The sequence below is a fragment of the Dasypus novemcinctus genome, chromosome 12 (genome assembly GCF_030445035.2).
Source record: "Dasypus novemcinctus isolate mDasNov1 chromosome 12, mDasNov1.1.hap2, whole genome shotgun sequence".
Taxonomy (NCBI): Eukaryota; Metazoa; Chordata; class Mammalia; order Cingulata; family Dasypodidae; genus Dasypus; species Dasypus novemcinctus.
Genome location: NC_080684.1, coordinates 43,141,508 through 43,159,482, shown reverse-complemented (window position 1 = coordinate 43,159,482; position 17,975 = coordinate 43,141,508). Strand labels below are relative to the sequence as shown.

General features: G+C 36.7%; 1 protein-coding gene across 7 annotated transcripts in view; it reads left to right on the top strand.

Moving 5' to 3' along the window:
* The window catches only part of TAFA2 (TAFA chemokine like family member 2), a 483,123-nt gene that overhangs the window by 268,917 nt on the left and 196,231 nt on the right, over positions 1-17,975 (top strand). The window contains exon 1 of one of the 7 annotated variants that reach the window (XM_071218923.1): positions 9,663-9,723. The exons of the other annotated variants lie outside the window; for them this stretch is intronic. The gene's annotated coding sequence lies outside the window, so the exon portion shown is untranslated. Of the gene's footprint in view, positions 1-9,662; positions 9,724-17,975 lie in introns of those variants that run through there. 7 annotated transcript variants of the gene reach the window in all.

Sequence of the window (17,975 nt, the reverse complement as noted above, 5' to 3'; positions counted from 1 at the left end):
TACTGTGATACATGGCTCAGGTGGCCCCGCTTAGAAATCTTTTCTAAATACAAGTAGGATGACTGCAAATCCAGAAGGTGAGTGAGTTACCAAGCCAAGGAATCAGAAAAATAAAAAAGCAAAAACCTAGAACTGCAACCAAAAGGTGAAAAATGGAAAGTCAACTGAGAATCTTGAAGTAAATTTTAAGCAACTTGAAAGATGATTTAATAGTGAAGCTTTATTTTGAGCTAGTCAGATTACAGCTGGAGAGTTAAAAACAGTAGAAATAATATAACCAATTATTGAAACCTTACTATATCAGATACTGTGGTAAGTATTGTATATATCCCATCACATTTCATCCTCACAATTGATCTTTGAAGAATAGACTGAAACATGAAGATCCCTATTTTATGGAGGTTTGGATGAGGAAACGTAGTCCAGGTTAATTAACTTGCTGAAGGTCAAGCAGTTGGTAGTTTTAAGAGCTGAAATTCTAACACACATCTCTCAGACTCCAAGACCTATTTTTAAGCAATTATAGTGTATATCCTCCCTTTATTGTATTCAGTTCTGGATCTCATATTTCACGAGGGGCATAGGCAAAGTGACTTAAATGGCAAAGGGTCCATGCCATTTCATAGGAGGAGGAGCTGAAGGCCCTGGTGGGCATAGCTTACATCAGTCAAGGAGAAGGTGAGAACTGCCTTCCAGGATTTGAATACATTTCTGTGGATGAGCCAGGATCTAACAGGAAAATGAGTTTGTTCCAATAAACGAATAATTTCTAACAGAACCATTCTTGGAGAGAGTGAATTCCTTTTCTTTGGATGATTTCCAGAATATGCAGGACAGCTACTTGATAGGATCTTATAGAGAGGATTGGATGGATACTTGGGCTATATAATGTTTATGGTCAGTCCGACAACTTAAATTATACTAATCTAGCAAATAAAATTGTAGAGAAATCACATCTAGCCTGTGAGACATCATTTTCTTTGACTATATGTACAAAAGAAGTGGTTTTTTTTTAGCCTGCCTCTTCAACTAGAAAACAAGCTATTTAGAGAATAAAAATCTTGTCTGATTTTCCTGTCTAAAATTTAGAGTTGAATTGTTTTCCAACTCTAAAATTTCTAGCCTGGCTCACAGTATGCACTCAATAAATACTTGTTGAATGAATGAATAGATGAGTCAATGAATGAATACTATGTGATAATTGAGTGAAAATTTTAGGACTTTTGGCAGGCTTACAAACTAGCAATAAAAATAGTTTTTGGGAATCTCTTTTGAAGAAAAATCTCTTGGGTCTAATGATTTCTGTTAGGTAGTCTTTGCTTACTGATGGACAAAGAAACTTTTCAACCCAAATAGCACTTAAATTTTTCATGAGGTTTAGAGTGATTTATAATTTCAAACAACTAGGCTTTCTAAATAATGCACTTCCAACCTCACAGAACTTAAGGCCATTGACCACTCCCATACATTTTCCTCTGAGAAGTCTTGGGGCAATATAGTGAATGTGATACCTGTATTTTGGGACCTGCTTCACTTCTGATGTGAGGCAGGCTAGCTGTAGTATCTCAATAGAAATTCATTATTAGATCTAAGCCAGGGTTGGCCCATTGCAAAATTATGAAGTAAGCAAACTGTGCAGTATGAAGTAAACTGGACTTTTAACATCATTCTCTCCTATGCTACCTGCAATCCTACCCACAGATACTCATCCTTAAGATTAAGGCATTCATGGCAGAGGTGGGGGAAAGAGTCGTGATCAGAGTGCATATCCTGGTATCCCCAAATCTCCTCCCTCTCTTTGCTTACAGTAAAGGTGCCTATGGTTCTTACATGGCATTATTATGAGCCCTTAGGGTAGATATAGGCAACAAATCTCTCTATCATAGAATCTTAGGATATTAGATCTGTAAGGAATTGAGTGACCACCCAGTCTAACTCTAGCAAGTTTCAATGTCCTGCCTTAGGTGTACCTGAGTGGTGTCAAGTTGAGTTTTCCTCTCTCTGTCGTGTATTTTTATTATTCTACCACACAGCTATTTCCAAAAACTCATATTTACATAGTTGTTTCTTTTGCCACCTTTATTTTGAAAAAGATGAAAACAAAGCCCTCAGAACTCAGATGTGGGATTTCTTAAAGGGTTGTGAAGAGCATCCCTGTCATCTGACTGTCCTGGAGTCTTCTTGCCATTTGGGCAAAGCTACCCCAGAGGCATATGTTCTCTAACGAGATTGTGCCTTTCTTGCCTGAAGGACATTAAGGACTTTATTGGACCCTATTCATTTTCTTAGGAATTAAAATGCCAAGAATGCAAATTACACAACAAGTATTAATAAGGATTATTATATTTATTTAGAAGTCAGATTCCTATCCACTAGCTTCCCAAGACTCACACTGTCAGGATTTCTGGTTTATAAAACAGGTAGGCATTGGCTCTATGGACTGAGACTAGACTCAGAATCAGGATCTCAAAGTACTGTCTTAGATAAGGTGACCTTGAGTAAATTCCTTTCTTATGGCCATCTCAGTTTTGTTCATCATTGATAAAGGCTTTAGAGTTAGTGTTATTTCTGGGTATTATTGTATATAGTAATAATAAAAAAAAGCCATGAAGTGCAAATATCCATAAAGTACAAAATTAGGGTGCTTTATATTATTAATGTCTAATGATCATGTAGGCCTCCTGGAATGAGTTCTACATTGATGTGTACAGAAATCATGGCCATATTGCATGCAGTTTTCTTTCTGAGCACTTTCTTTGCCCACCTGCTTTCTTCTCTGTTTTGTTTTGTGTCTTTCTTTCTCTCTCTCTCTCTCTTTCTTTCTTTGTCTTTATTTATTTATTTTTAATGTACATTAAAAAAATATGAGCTCCCTATATACACCCCACCCCCCTCACCCCACTTCTCCCATAACAACAACCTTCTCTATCATCATGGGACATTCATTGCACTTGGTGAATACATCTCTGAGCACTGCTGCACCACATGGTCAATGGTCCACATTATAGTTTACACTCTCCCCCAGTCAACCCAGTGGGCCATAGGAGGACATACAATGTCCAGTACCTGTCCCTGCAGTACCACCCAGGACAACTCCAAGTCCTGAAAATGCCCCCACATCACATCTCTTCTTCCTACTCCCTACCCTCAGCAGCTACCATGGCCACTTTCTCCACATCAATGCTACATTTTCTTCAATTACTAATCACAATAGTTCATGAATAGAATATCAGTAAGTCCACTCTAATCCATACTCTATTCTTCCATCCTGTGGACCTTGGATTGGTTGTGTCCACTCCACATCTCTATCAAGAGGGGGCTTAGAGTCCACATGGATGCTGGATGCAATTCTCCTTCTTTCAGTTGTAGGCACTCTTGGCTCCATGGTGTGGTGGTTGACCTTCTTCACCTCCCTGTTAGCTGACTGGGGTAAGTCCAATAAACCAGAGTGTAGGAGTTGCAAGTCTGCTGAGGCTCAGGGCCTGGCTATCACATGGACAGTCCAGAGATTCAGGTCCCCTGAGTATACACTAAACCCTAGCACCAACCACAGGTCCAGTAAAAGTAACAGGAGAGGCTTGTGAACAAAGGTCACATCTGAGTCCAACTCCATCACACTCAGGAACACAAACTCCAAATTAGGGCCAACAGACATGGCACTGAACTCCATCTGCCATGACCTGTGGGTCTCTGAAGCCCTCAGAAGAACCAGTACCTGGGGTTGTATCTACTTTAGCTGTCTCTGGGACTCTGCTGAGGTGTGCATAAGGGCGACCCCTCTGATGACCTCCCAGCTCTTTTTTGGAGACTCATAGCCATATAAACTCCATTTCCCCCTTTCATTCAAGGTCAAAAAGCATTTTTAACTCCTGATATTACATGTAGGCTAGGATATTCTGCTGGTCTGAGTTGACCCTTTTTATTCAAGGTTATTTTCTAGTTACATCATCATCTGGTACTTGGTAATAATCTCTTGGTGCCAGGGAGGCTCATCCCTGAGAGTCATGTCCCATGCTGGGGGGAAGTCAGTGCATTTATATGCTGAGTTTGGCTTTGAGACTGGCCACATTTGAGCAACATGGAGGCTCTCAGGAGGTAACTCTTAGGCACCCTGCAGCTCTAGGCCTAGTTCTTATTTCAGGTTCACAGGTTCACAAGCATAGTCATTAGTATCAAGGGCTCATTGTTGGACCATCCTTCTTTTTTGGTCTTTGCCATTGCACTTGGGGGATTGTTGCTTTTCCATTAAGGAATGTGATAGAGTTCCTCTGGCTAGGAACTCAGCACTCCCTCAGTTGTCATTTTTAACTGTAATCACTATGAAAATATCCAAATATTTTTATGTCCCCTGTATATATGCCCTGGAGAACTCTCTCCCAACCAACCTTGTTTGAAAGCTATTGTCTCAATATCTGTACACCAGTTGCAGTAAATATAGTATAAACATGTAAAAACATTATTGCTGGGGAAGGGACAAAGTGTCTTATGTTGGATATGTGGGAGTACTGTATGTTGTATATATAAATTACTATGATCTAAAACTTTTGTGAAGACAAGCTTAATAATTAGGAAAAGAAAAAAGAAAAAGAAAGGACATAGACATTGAGGAAGAGATGGAAGAAGTTGCCTTGCCAGTGTGCATACAGGGAAACACTTATTGCTGTGATAGAAGGCAAAACATCAAAAACAAAGCTTTTTAATTTTTTAATTTTTTGATACCCCAATTTACTTTTACTTTAATTTTTCTAATTTAGCATGTACTCTATATCTAACCTTTAAACCCATCACTATATTCCATTTTACTATTAATGGAACCTGGCAGTATATTGGGCTTCATTTTCAAAGAAGTTTTGGATCACAGAGAGGTTTTCTTTCTTTTTTAATTTGGTTTTCATTTCAACACATTAAATGAAACTGGAAGAGAAGATTGTTCATGGTTAACTACTTTGCAGTTATTGAAAATGTTTTAAGATGTTTTTTTAGCTGCCTTTTGATAGAGAGATAGTACCTATTTACCACAGTCCCCACCCCCACCCCTGTTGTGCTATCCCAGGCCTTCATCTCTCATTTACGAAACACATGTGGATTCTATAAGCTTTTCCGTCTATGGCCCTTGGTCTGGAGGACTGCTTCCTTTCTGAGATAGGATGAGGCTTACAAGATTATTTGCAAGTTAACTCAGGAGACAGTTGAACCTCTGTTTTGTAGTCAGGTGTATTTTAGTGTTCCTTAAATTTTCTTTGATTTATTTCTATTTTATCGTGGTAGTCCAAAGAATATTTTTTGAAAAGGCAGAACTTTCTTAGGTGTACTAAAGGGAAGTAAAAAAAGAGTTTATTTCTAAATTTGGTTGCCACTATAATGGTGGCAGCAGTAAATAGAGCGATTTCAGTGAAGAAAGTGAAACAGGGACCAAAGTTAGGGCCAAATGATTGTTTTTTTTCCTCCATGAATATTACTTTATTCTGCTAGAACTTTGGAGGCTCTCTGTTTTGTTTTTAAAATTCTTTGTGAAAGACCAAACTCATATTGCAGAACAGTGTTGATCAGTAGAAATATAAGTGAGTCACACATATATATTTAAATTTTCTACTAGGCACACTTTGAAAAGTATAAAGAAATAGGTGAAATTAATTTTTACAATGTATTTTATTTAATCCAATATATCTAAGTATCATTCTTACATGTGGCACTAACCACAATTCAAATGCTCAATAGCCACATGTAGCTGCAGTATTGGATAGCACAGTTGTAGAATAAGGACTATCTGCATTTTGCTATGCATAAACTTTAGCATAAATAGTATTTTATAGGGGCATGAGCACTTTGACTCCCAGCTCCAGCACTTATTACCTGGATGACCTTTAGGACAGTACTTCAACTTTGTGAGCCTTGGATTTCTAATGTATGAAAAAGGGAATTAATAAAGGCCACAGAGTGTTGTTTGAGGTTTAAATGAGATAATGTATGTAAAGTAAGCACACTGATAATTGATAAATTGTAATTTTTGGCATCATTAAGTTGTACTGGGGGCTTGGGATAAATTTTTTTAAGTTCCTCCCCAATAAGGGCTGGATGATAAGGGGATAAATAGTGAGGATGAGGCATCACCTTCTATTTGGCCTTGGTCTGGTCTCTTCTTTGAGTTTCTATGCTCCGTTCTCTGTGTCCTATACTGTTTGCTTTTGCTTTCTCACTTCTGCCATCTGATTCTTGCTTCATTTCCTGGCTGTCACTTATGTTTCACCATCTCAAGTTCTTGGCATCTCTGATTCAGACTTCCCATAATCAATCCTGGTTTAACCCTCAATTCTATTCGTGACTCTAAGTCTAGACCTGATGTTAACTTTCAGTTTCCTTGATTATCAACCCTGGTTTTATTTTTGCTTTGTCCTAGACCACAAGGTGAGACATATAACCCTACTCACGGAATGTATGAGAAGTGTGGACTTCCTAAAGATGTGGGATGACCTTCAGCACCTGTGCCTAAGTCTGACAAAGAATTCCTAAAAGGATTTAATTTAGTAACCAAGGTGAAAGTAGTTTAAAGTGCTGAAGTGGTATCATATGTTGTCACGACTTAATGCAGGAATGCAGAGAACTAAATACAATTTAGCTTGGTCAATACTGGAACTTCCTTGACAAGGGAGGAAATAAAGGGTATAAAAGAAATGGTAGAGTTGTTGACTGTTTAGAGTTTTGGAAGGATCGGGCCAAGGATGATTCTCTTTTCTTGAAATATTACTTAGATTCCGAAACTAGATGGGCGAAGGTGGGAGTATAGAGTAAAGAATTGAGAAAGGAAACTTCCTGCTGCTGAGTGATTGTAAGAATGCTAATTATGGTAAATTATTATTATTATTTTTTGTTAAAGTGCAAAATCTAAACCCATAGAAGCTTTCCAATTCAATCGTAATGAATGGCCCAGAAAAGTATAAGGTAAAGTAAACATGGCTATTTTATTCTGAAAATTGTGGAGGGCAAAATTCCAGTAAATACAACCTTTGTGAACATCTGGACATGATGTAACTCCTCAGCCACACAGGGAACAAGTAGGCAAATTACTTGTCTTATTTTTGTAAATCCTAAAGACAAAGAAACAAACATCTGATATTCGAAACTAAGTGCCTCCTAAAATAGAATTGCCCAACTCATTGGCAGTGATAGGGCTGATATTTACCCACTTTGAGGAAACACAGATGGTTCAGAATTGCACAGGGTGCATTTATCAGCAATGCTGGCTAAGGGGATGATAATTACTATAGGACTGGCAGTGTTTTGCTCTGCTGCATGGGGTCTAGAACTTTGCCTAGTTTCAAGACCCAGCACAAATTCTGCCTCTTTCACAGTTTTCCCTTAAGTGTATTCTTTATTCTTGTAGTAAATCAGTTATAGCACAATGTTGGTAAAATTTATGTGTAACCTTGGGCTAGCTACTCTCTAGCTATCTTGACCGATCTATAAAATATTATTATTATTTAATGTTTCTCATATTATGTTTTATTTTCCTGTTAAACATGGAGCTGCTCAAACACAAGAACTATGGTTCACACCCATTTACCCACCAGGCCTGCCTAGCAGGTCCTGTATAGGTTTGTTAACTATGCTTTCCTCAAAGTCAAGCTAGGAGAAGAACGTTGTCTACTGAATTGAGAGACTGGCTGATAGTCCCAGGTTTTCACTCACCCCAATATCATCAGTTATTGGCTGTGCTCAGCGAACTACTTTGTGGAAGTCAAGAGGGAGTGAGTGACCTTTTCCGTTATTGCTCTAGTAAGTCATATTAGATATGTTCCTAACACCAAAATTGTAATATTAGAGAACAGAAGAGGAGAACACTCTCTTGCTGACTGTAGATTGTACCCTTGAATTCTATAAGTCATACCTTGTGCCAGAAAGAGTGAGAGAATGGGTATGAATGGATAGTGCAACTCCCAACCCTACCTGCCTGGCCCAGCACATGCATGCACACACACGCGCGCGCGCTCACAAGAACCTTCAAGACTCTTTTTTGGGGACCTTAATTTGCATTGTATTGTAAGTCATTTACACAGTTGCATTACCAAGGCTAGGGATTTTTCTTATGTATATTTGTCCTTCTACCTAACCTGCTTCAATAATTATTTGTTGAAATAATGTACCATCTTTACACATTTAAAAGGCAGGATATTATTTATCACTGTAGTAGCCTGGAAAAGCTTTCCTTCATCAAATTCCTCTCAGTGAATATTCTAAGCTTTCACCACACTCTTCATGACCCTATTTAAACTTTTCATTTTGATTTTCCACAATCTAAGGTGCCTCTTAATTTATGGAAAACTGGAAACTTTTAGATATGATCACCTTGACTTTTTGTTCCCCACCCCCATTCTATAGACATTTAGTGAACAGTTTTCAATCCCTTCATTATTCTTTGCTGCATTTGACACTGCTAATTAATTCCTTCCTACATGACTCTATCCTCCATTGGTTGCCAACCCTTGCACCCTCCTGTCTCTTGTCATGCCTCAGTCTCTTTAGCAGACATCTTTTATTTCACTTCTCATTAAATATTAGTATTTGTCTAGGGATTTCTCCTCCTCTACTGCTCTGTTAACACCACCTCTTTCCTGACTGACAGGAAAATCCTAACTTGCTCACATATGCCAATGACCCCCAACTTCATGTTTTCTAGCCAAGACTCCCCCCAAATTTAGAAAGTTATAAAAAACATTCTGATGGTCATCTTCACCTTTGAGCAGAGTCTGTTCCTTACTTAACCTTGCATCCCCAGGCATTATTATGTTGCTCTGAAATTGGATGACTTTCCTTATACTTTGGTAATTCACCTCCATCTATACAATGAGAAAATAGAAGCTTGGAAGCATTATGGTTCCAAGGTCAAAATGGTTGTTCTAATACACAAATTTGTGGCTGACTACTCATTCTGTGCAGGGTCCTGGATGCCTTTCTCTCAAGACTTCCTGATATGTGAACATCCTTCATTGTATCCATGGGACTACAAACTGTCATCTCTTGTAACTCTCTGACAGTGAAATGCAGGCTCCTTCACGCAAAACTTGCTTCCTGAAATTGCACTATTGGATCCTTCTAGGATTAAAAATTACACTTCAGACCAGAGAATACACTGACTTTGGAGAGAAAGTTAATTTAAGTTTGGTTTAGTTTTGCTAAGAAAAACTGATCAGAATGGTGAAATATGGAAATAGAAAGGATCTTGAGAATTATCTAGTGCATTTCCTCACTCTCAACCATAGGCAATACCTTATTTATATTGCTCCATAAAGAGAGATTTGCCTAAATTGACATTGAATAACCTCATGTTCTTTAATGCCATTATATTCAGTGGATCATAATTAGAATTATATTCCAGGTGTTTGGGTCTATGTTTCTTGGTGAACAATGTTGAGGGCACCTTAGCACCATATATCACAGGGTTTGCCATCTTCTAGAGACACATTTTTTTTTTTTCTTTTCTGGAGCACACGTGCTTGTAAAAGGTTTTAAGATCATCTTCATAACCTGCTAAGGCTGACAGGCTGCAATGTGGTGAAATAAAGGCAGCTCTCCTATATTTGCAAGTTAAGATTCAGTGTTTTGAATAGTTACACTTTTTCTTGACAACCCATGGAGTTCCAGTTTCATGTCTCTCCAGGTTTTGTTGGGCTACACCGAATTAGGTTAGTGTATCTGTTTGTTAAGAAGATTTCACGTAGTACAGAGGTATGTTAATAACATGATTACTGACCTTAGCCTTTTTCCATGTATACTTAAATGAATTGATAAAGCATTGAAAAGACAGAGCTTTGGGTTCTCTGTATGTGAACATGTGTCTGTGTGACTGGTGGCAATAGATAGATGTCAAAGGCATTTTGTCCTGGGACTTAATAAAATGAGTATTTGCTTTTTGCGAATGTTTAAAAAGCTATTATCCCCTGTGTATGAGAAAAGAATTCTGCATTATGCTTTCCTTTCATAATGAGGAGGACAAGAAGCTTTTTCTAATTAAAATCTCATTTTATACTAAACTAATATGAAGACATTTTCCCTGAAGACCCCTGCCGTCTTTAATTTATATAACAATAATCTGTCTGGTGATACTGAGACTATTTGGCGATAGTAATTCTCTACATTTTTATAGCACTTTGCAGTTTACAGAGATAGTAATTTATCTACAATATCAAACATGACCCTTTAAGTTAATAAAATAATATTAAAATTTGCTTTGTTTTTGAAAGGTAAAGCAAATGATTTATTTTCTTTAATGTAGATAATGATTATTATAGCTATCTATAACTTTCTAAATTAAATCTTTATATTAAAGTACTAGTAATGTTGAGTTTTGAACTATAGATTCAAAAGAACTGACAATTTATTGCTCTTTCATTTGTGGTACTTCTCATGTCATTTCAAGCAATTAAAACTCCTATTAGAGGGCCTGGTAAAGGTGTATGTTTCCGAACAGAAATATAATCTGTTACTCTATGAGAAGATGAGAGACTACCTTTTTAAGATAGTCATAAAATAGTTCTATTACACTGTAGGAGGCTCATGTGCTACTGAATTAAGTACGGTAATTCTCAATGAAACAGAATAATACTACTTGGCTTCATTCCTAGACTTAACCTATTAATGGTTATGAAACAGAGAACCAGAAAATTTTAAAAAAAAACCTCTTGAATTTCCAGTGGGTACTGAATGTACACTTTCCTTTGACTGCTTTTTAGCAATCTAATTTTTAATGGCAACCTGTTGAAATTATTATATGAGAAAAAAACCTGGTTGGTAAATAAAATCAGCAAAGTGTATTTTTGTACCTTTTTATTGAACTAAAGCATTGAGATCAATGAAACATTTATTAAATAAACCTTCAGACAGACTGAAATTTTGCAGTCTCTTATTTTAGTATCATTCAGTTAATGTCCAGGCCAATAGCAGTATGAGTCTTGCCAATAGGGTTTAATGAGTCTAAATTTTCATTTCAGACATACATGTTAAGTTACTAGGAGGAATTCCATAGCCTTCGGTTAATGTAACCTGATATGAAACTTATAAATATTAATACATTTATTTTATTATTATATAATATAATATAAAATTATTATATAATATAGAAAATTATTATATAATATAATATAAAATAATTTGTTGAGTGTTTTCTATTTTACTAAGGATATTGCCTACTTTATCTTGTTGATCACCTAGGAGATTCTCATTTTATCTAGGAGAAAATTAAAACTCTAAAGTACTTGAAATCAAGAACCAACTCTTATTTTATTTTAGAACCCTAACAGCTAGTACAGGATCTGGCAAAGTAAGTGTTCAATGAATAGCTGCTGAATGAAAGATATAACATGATCAAGTAAAAATTAGTAAGTGGCAGAGACAAATTTTTAACTTATTTAAAATTTCTCCAAGCTTTGCTTTTGCCTATTAAATATCTGAGCTTTTGGGGAATATGTTCTAAAAGGACAAACCTGCAGGGGTTTTTTTGTTTGTTTGTTTCTTTGTTTTTTTTATTGCAGGCATGTGTATGTATTTAAATATCCAAACTTTCATATTGGCATAATGGCTGCAAAGCATCTTTAACTGCCAGAGTGTACTGAGACTTGTAGCAGGTTGAACTGTGTCCCCTGAAAAGATACGTTCAGTCTTAACTCTTAGTACCTGTGAATGCGACCCTTATTTGCCAGCAGAGTATTTACTGATATAATCAAGTAAAACCAAGGCCACACTGAATTAGAGTGAGCTCTGACCCAATGACTGCTGTTCTTATCGAAGTGGGGAATTTGGACAGAAACTTTCAGACACCACAGGTATAAAATGGAGGTGACAATGAAGGCAGAGATTGCAGTGACATGTCTACAAGCACCAAACACTATGGCAGTGACCACCAGAAGGTAGGAAATGTCAAAGTTCCTTGAGCCTTCAGAGTGAACATGGCCCTGCTGATATCTTGATTTTGGACTTCTAGCCTTCAAAACACTGAGACAATAGCTTTCTGTTGTTTTAAGCCACCCAGTTTGTGCTGATTTGTTGACAACAGCCTTAGGAAATTAATAAACTGATCAAATTTATATTTTATCTTTACCAGACTACTGTCTTTATTAACTACTAATATAGTTGATATGGAAGGATGCTTTAGTGTTTCCACTTCCAACTTCTATGATGTGTGAATTTTTTAGTGTCCCCAAAGTAGGACTTTAAAGATACAGAAGTATTTAGTATTTCTGACGATGGATCTTGAAAAGAAGAGCAAGACTTGGCTGAAGCCAGGAATTTTCTCAAATTACTTAGACTATTATTATTTCATTGTCTGAAAAGGCAGATAATTTAATGGGTGTAAATTACTGTCGACTTTGTAGAGAAGAGCTTATGCTCTTGAAATTCCTTAGAAGTAAAAATAAGAGTGAACTTTTTGACTTTGCAAGTGCAATTGCATTTTTGACTTTCATTACTAGCTGACATACGGAGAAAGTGTAGGGATTTTAAATCACTATTTCTTGAAATTAGAGATTTTGTGGGGGTTGTTGGGTATCAGGAAGAAGGGCTTTTTATTCATTTATTCCATTAATAACTATTTATTGATGCTTACTATGAGCCAAGCACCATTAAAACCCCAGTGTCTGGGAACACAGTGGTGAACAAGACAAAAAATGCCCTTGTATGGAACATAGATTCTAGTGATGAGAGTCAGAAAATAAACAAATACATAAACAACCTATTATTGATAAGGGTGTTAGCTATAGTGGAGTTAAAACAGGTGTTAAATTGTAGATGATGGTCAGGATGGCCTCTCTGAAGAGACTAAATTTTGACTGAGATCAGAGGAATGAGCAGGAGTTCCAGACAGAAGAACTAGCCAGTGTAATGGACTTGAGAACCTGAGTTTGGCTTTTTTAGAAGTGAGATGAATGAGACGTCAAATGATAGGTGGTGCAGCAGTCCACTAGACCATAGTAAGGAGCTCGGATTTTATTCTAAGTGCACTGGTGGTACATTGACAATTTTTAAGTCAGTTTTGTATTTGTAAATGCACTCGTAAGGTCTGCATTTTAAGAGAAGAAAAATGGCCCTGTATATTGTTAGAAGAAGAGTGGTATATTGTTAGAAGAAGAGTGCAAGAGAAGAAGGAAGGTCAGTTAGGGCAGTATAAAAGTAAAGGCTAGCCTAGGTGGGAAGAGATGGGTAAACTTAAGGTGTATTTAAGATGCTAAGGATAGGATTTGTTGAGAGGTTGGAAACTGGGATGAGGGAAACAGGAATCATAGGTGACTTCTGGATTTTTGGTTTGGCTGAATGGTGTGCCATGAGGAAGAATGGGAGAAGAATATTGTATGTGATGGAAATCCATAACTCCACTTCAAAAACATACTGAGTTTGAGATGTCTATAAGCCACCTCATAGGAGATGCTAAATGCTCAAATGAATATGTAAATCTGGCACAGGTAAGATATTGAAGTTGAAGAAAAATTTTTGTGAATGAACAATGAAGAAATTATATTAAATCCAGGGGACTGGCTGAGATCATCTGGGATTGGCTATAGGCAGAGAAGAAGGCTCTAACAGAGTCCAGCGGCACTGCAATAACTGTTTAGAAGTCAGATAGAAGGGCCAGAGCAAATATTAGCAAAGCATCCTAAGAGTGAGAGACCATTAAAGTAAGAGGAGAACCAAGAGTGAGGGTTTCCAGTTTCTCACTTCCAGAAGAAAGGAAAGTATTTCAAAAAGGGATGTGCTCAGCTTTATTTATGCTATCGAGAGACCAAGAAGATGAGCACAAAGAAGTTAATTCTAGCACAGGAGGTTGCATCTGTGCTATTTTTAAAATCTGAGCTTTGGATGAAAATAGAGAAAGTGGTCATAGTATTGACATCTTTGAAAGGTAGTGACAACTGGTCATCTTTTTAAAAAATTTTTTAAAGATTTATTTATGTATTTATCTCCCCTTCCCCCACCTCGGTTGTCTGTTCTCTGTGTCTATTTGCTGTATCTTCTTCTTTGTCCAGTTCTGTTGTCAGCTGCACCGGGAATCTGTGTTTCTTTTCGTTGGGTCATCTTGTTGTGTCAGCCCTCTGTGTGGGCACCGCCATTCCTGGGCAGGCTGCACTTTCTTTCGCGCTGGATGGCTCTCCTTATGGGGCGCACTCCTTGCGCGTGGGGCTCCCCTATGCGGGGGACACCCCTGCGTGGCAGGGCACTCCTTGCACGCATCAGCACTGCACATAGGCCAGCTCCACACCGGTCAAGGAGACCCGGGGTTTGAACAGCAGACCTCCCATGTGGTAGACAGACGCCCTAACCACTGGGCCAGGTCCGCTTCCCAACTGGTCATCTTTTAAAAATTTAAACAATTACTAAGTAATATAAAGTTCCCTGGTTCCATAATGTGGCTAAAATTCTTATATTGAACTGTAGTTTGAACACTATAGATTTAATAAGTTACCTAGAGGCTGGATACCTATAGTACCATACCATAAAAGTATAGGTTCTTTAATATTAAAGGCTCCATGGCTAAATCAATGGGTTACAATGAAAGATTTTAACTGGCAGGGGTACAGAGCTGGAAGTCCTATCCATAGTCAGAGTCAGTTTACATAAAAGCCATAAACTGATACAAGTTGTACTGCTATCCTAGTCATGTACAGTGAACAAGTAAAATCTGATCCTTATGTATGAAAATATTCAAGGGAACAGAGTCCTTTTTTGGAAAATATAGGGCAGATCTGTGGCAGTATATACAGCTATATCATCACTATTAACTGACATGATATAACAATATAAAATTGTCTCCTGAATGCTGTGTGAGACAGATAACCAATGTAATAAAGCTATGAGGGTTTAAAATGTTTGACCAGTATGGTACTTTCAATTCAACTTCAAATCCTGTTTTATATTTTTTTATCTGATCTAATCTGAAAAAGTGATTTTACAGGCCAGATAATTGTGCATTCTTCAAATGCTTCTTGAGAAAAATCAAGGTTTTCTCACTTCAGTTACATTATTTATGGATCTTTTGCCACTATAAGAGTACCATATATTTGTTTTGTTGCAGTTAGCAAATGATAAAATTTAGAGATTGTTTTTCAACTACAAAGACAGAATAGAATTAAATAATTTAAAAACTGAGATTGAGTTATAAAACAAATCAAGTTTGGCAACATTGGAATAATTTCACTTGGAATTTACTTGGAATTACTTAGAATAATGTATACTTGGAAAGTATACCAAACTCTTTTGAGAAAGATTATCAGTCCACTAAAAAAATATGTGGAAATAGACTCTGTAAAGATTGTGAAAATGTGGTCAGGAGCTTCCTGAAAGAAAACCTAACAAAATTGTTTTAAAATAGACTGGAAACTGGTAATCATACCTACAGCTCAATACTGAATACTGTTTGGCTAATTTAAGGAAAATTTTAATGTGGTCTTGGAGCCTTGGTGATAAAAACAAAGGAATGATATTGACTGATTTTCATTTTTTCAGAAATTAGAATCAGTGAAAATCATGAAGCTAAAAAACAAAACCATACAAGAAGACTCTGGTCCTCAGTGAAAATTAGGGTAATACAAATTAGAAGTAAGCAAAGGTATCATTTTATACCCACTAGATTGCCAAAAATATAGAAGCCTTTCATAATCAAGTGTTGGCAAGTATGTGGAGTAATTGAAACTCACACACTGCTGGTAGGGATAAAAATTAGGAGAGCCACTTTGGAAAACAATTTAATATTTTCTTGTGATACAAACAATTGCATCTCTCTCTGACAGCTTATCTTAGGTTCTGGGATTGTCTTTTAGACATCAGAATATATATTTAGCATATTGGTTGACAATGAAACTTGTTCACTGCCTGCTGAGTCCTCTTCCTTTCTTACTTTCTTCAATTTTAGAAGTGCTGGCAAGATAAGAATTAAGAAAATCAATTAAACGATCTGTCAAAAGGCTCACATGTAAGGTAAATAATGCAGGAGTACTGATTAAGACAAGCAGATTGAAGCCCAGATAACCCAAACCTCTCTAAGCACAGAGACTGGCAAAGGAAGAGCTTCAAGGCTTTGAAGTGGCCCAGTAATATTAGAAACAGTGACGTGAATATGAATCCAAGCACTTGTCAAGTGCTGTGTATTTAACTGAAGAGATAATTGTATTCAAGTCTATGGACTCCCTTGGCAGATGAAAAACGTGGAGTTTGCTAGATTATTAAATATTTCATAATGGTTTTTTTCCCCTACATTCATGAAAGTATAATATAATTAGATCCTGGCTTAGTTTGTGCTTTTGACTGCGATTGTTAATTTTGTTCATTCCAGAATTTTATTAACTCTCAACCCCAGAGTCATTACTTTCCTTGGGTACTTCTTATATAGTTTTGGCTAAGTTTAAGTTTTTAAGAACTATAAAAGTAAAGAAAAGGAAAGGAAAAGAAAGAAATAGCTCTCTATCGTCCCATCAATGAGGACAGATTCGGGTCCTATCCTCCTGAGCCACCAACATTTGATAGCTGAGTTCCTTCCCTGACCTCCCTGTTTTTCTTTTTCCCCTATTCTTTTATGCATTGTGTTAGGACTCAGATTACTGGCTTGTATTCTATCTAGTTTTCTCTTCAACTTCCTACTCTGCTGTATTCAGGTTGACTTTGAAATCCTTGAGTAAAACCCAGGTATCAGGTCTTAAATATAGCTACAAGAGCCTGGAGTGTCATTGGGTTGATTTTTGAGAGGTCTGTTTTCACTTTTTGAATTAGTGAATGGGTAAGATTAGGGGAGGAAGAATGTGTACCTTTGTGGAGGATGAAAAGGTATAGAAGGACTGGATTTTTGTAAGTTTTTAAAAATTAGGGTAGTTGTAGGTTTACAGAAAAATCATGTGAAAGTACAGTGTACCACTCCTATTATTAAAGTTTGCAATAGGGTGATACCATTGTTAAAATTAATGAAAGACCGTTATAAGTGTACTATTAACTGTACTCCGTAATTTGCATTAGGGTGTATTTTTCCCCATAACCTTTCTATTACCTATTATTAACACCTTGCATTACTGTCATACCTTTGTTATAATTTATGAAAGTAACATTTTTATAATTGTACTATTAACCACAGTCCATTGTTTACAGTAGGGTTCACTGTGTTGGACAGTACTATGTTTTATCTTTTAATTTTTTATTCGAGTAAACCTATATGACCTAAAATTTCCCATTTTAACCACATTCACATGTATAATTCAGTGTTGTTAATTTTAATTAACACTCACAATATTGTGTTGCCATTACCACACTCGATTTACAGAATGCTACAATCAACCTAAATAGAAATTCTGTAGAAATTAAGCATTAATTACCCATTCTTCACCTCCAAGCCAGCCTGTTAGCCTATATTTTAGATTCTGACTCTATGAGTTTACTTCTTCTAATTATTTCATATCAATAAGATCATACAATATTTCTCCTTTTGTGTCAGGCTTATTTTACTCAGTATGATGTCTTCAAGGCTCATCCATGTTTTCACATGAACCAGAACTTCATTACTTTTTAAAACTGAATAATATCACATTTTATGTATATACCACATTTTATCTGTTCATCAGTTCATGCACACTTGGGTTGCTTCCATCCCTTGGCAATTGTGAATAATGCTGCTATGAACATGGGTGTGCAAATATCTGCTCACATCTCTGCTTTCAATTCTTCTGGTTACATACCTTTTAGAGGGATTGCCAGGGCATATGATAATTCTATACTTAGCTTTCTGAGGAACTGTCAAAATGTCTTCCACAGCAGCTGCACCATTTTACATTCCCACCAGCAATGAATGAGTGTCCCTGTTTCTCCACATCCTGTCCAACATTTGTAATTTTCTGGTTTATTTTTTCAGTTGCAGCCATTATAGATGGTGTGAAATGATATCACATTGTGGTTTTTATTTGCATTTCCCTAGTAGATAGTGATGTTGAGCATCTTTTCACATGCTTCTTAGC